Source organism: Penaeus chinensis, chromosome 36, assembly GCF_019202785.1.
Source record: "Penaeus chinensis breed Huanghai No. 1 chromosome 36, ASM1920278v2, whole genome shotgun sequence".
Lineage (NCBI taxonomy): Eukaryota > Metazoa > Arthropoda > Malacostraca > Decapoda > Penaeidae > Penaeus > Penaeus chinensis.
Genome location: NC_061854.1, coordinates 12,175,022 through 12,177,521, shown reverse-complemented (window position 1 = coordinate 12,177,521; position 2,500 = coordinate 12,175,022).

Here is a 2,500-nt window from a genome sequence, read left to right as displayed (position 1 = left end):
TGCGGGAATCGAGCTAAGTGGCCGTTTAGCCTGTTTTGACGATCGCTTATTATGCAAGTAACAGGTCACGTACCGGTCTCGCGGTGCGACCGTTAGTTGGACACATGGTTCCGCCAACTATACCCCATGATCTGGCACTAGGATCTATTACAAAATGCATCAAGACAAGATTCTAAAGCACAAGACAGCGTCCAGGTTTCCCTATCATATGGTAAAACTGGCAGTATCAGGGCCTTGAAGACACGTAGCTTGGTCCTTCTGCACAGGTACCGGCATTTCCAAATACTCATGTCTAGAGATTTCATGACCCCTGCTGCCAGGCCAATCCGTCTACTGACTTCCTGGTCTGACAGCCTGGAGTCATGAACTGCACTACCAAGGTATCAAATGCCTATTTGAGGTCGATGTAAGCTACTCACAGCTTACATCGAGCAAACTCATGATGGCCTTCTACAATGACTCGAAGTGCCAGGATACGTTCCATTGTGGACTTACCAAGAGTGAATCCAGATTGCTCCGGCCTCTGGTGCCTCAGCAGGTGGTCTCTGATACGTCTCAGTAGGATGTGCGTGAGTATCTTTCCCGGTATACTGAGTAGTGTAATGCCTCGGTGATTGCTGCAGGCCCACTGATCCCCTCAGCAGGTCAGGGTGAATGGTACCAGTCTGCCAGATGGCAGACAGGACAGCATGCAAGCCCCTTGCCATAGGTTCTCCACCAGCCTTTAACAGTTCAGCTGGGACGCCGCAAACACATGCTACTTTACCACTCTCCAGGTTTGAGATCGCCCCCTGACTTCAGTTAGGGAGGGTGGATCATCGCTGATGGGTGGGTCTGGCAAAGGAATCTCAACATTGCCCGCATCTAAGTGGATCAACCTGATACAACTGCTCAATATACTCAGCACCCGCACCCCATCATGATCTGAGATTATTTGGCCACTTGCTGAGCAGACTGCAGTTGTCTGTGAGGAGGGCTTGGAGTTCAGCTTTCTCTGGGCTTGGTAGGCAGGACGAAGGTCATTTACTAAGAAATGGCTTTCGACCTCCTCTGCAAGATTCCTGATAAACTGTTCCTTATCCCTTCTCAGCAGTGACCTAGTCCTGCGCACCAGGGAACGGTGTAAGTTGCGATCCCCTGACAATCGAGCCACACGACAAGCATCTGTGGCTTCCAGTGTCTCCTGCGAGATGAAATTCTGTCTTGCTATTGGGCATTCACCAATCGATTCTTGGGCTGCATCAAGCATTTCACGCTTGATGTCACCATAGAAGAACAGGGTCGTCAGGTCCTTGAGTGCTGTGAAACGACCAGAGATTGCCTCAGCTAACCTTCTCTCAATCGGTCTACATGAAGCATCCTAAGGTGTTCATTGGAGCGTCGGGGGTTCTAAAGTGGACCCGGAGAGTAGACACAGCTAATCTATGACCAGTTCCACAGAACTCAGGCGCTCCGACACACCCTGCAGTTCGGGAGGATCCTCCATCAAGTGCTAACGAGGATGTGGTCGTTCTCCTTGGCCACATTACCCGTATCGCTGTACCAAGTCCAACGATACGGGTTAGAACGCTGATACCAGGAGCCAGAAATCCTCAATTTCTGGGGCCTAGCAAAGACACGGAAAAGGAGGCTATTCTCGCTGCCAGCATCAGTTCCTGAACAATTAGGACCTACAGACATCTCGTAGCCAGCTCGATCACAGCCAGCTACCGCATTGAAGTCACCTAGAACAATACGAATATCTCGCAGAGGATAGCTGTCTATCACAGATGCAAGTTTGGCATAAGAAATTTCTTTAACCTCAAGTTTATACACATCCCTAGGAGCGTACACAGCAACAAGAGACATGAAGCCAAATGTAAGCTTGTGACCTCTACTACCGAGGGTTGAATATATGAATCAACCATCAAGCAAGTAAAAGTGTTGATCCATCGCGTGGTGTCACATAATGGTTTTCGCCACTCTTGTTCGGTCACCGTATCCCTGCCAAAATGTCCAGAATTAGTTTTTTCTTTTTAAAGAATCATCGGCAGAAGAATATCAAAACTTTTTTTTTTTTTTTTTTTTTTTGCATAAATTTTGTATAAATTACTACCGCGGTCTTTTCCCTGAAAAAAAAAAATATATATATATATACATATACATATATATATACATATACATATATATACATATATATATATATATATATATATATGTAAATGTTTAACGAAGCCACAGTTATGCCATTCGTAAAAAACAATGCATGCCACAGGTTTGAGCTCACACTTGTTCAGGTGTTCTGTGCACATGTAGCTGTTTACAATGCTGCTAACATGAATAGGATAATGACACCAACAGCTGGATATGGCTTGATGTACACGTTGGTTAAAACAACGTTACAACGAGGATGCCCTCCCCCCACTTCCCACCTGGTATACAAAATCTTTAACACGCATTATCGATGCTCAAGTGTTCTCTTTCACGTCATGCATCTCTTACGGAAAACTGGCAGTAAATA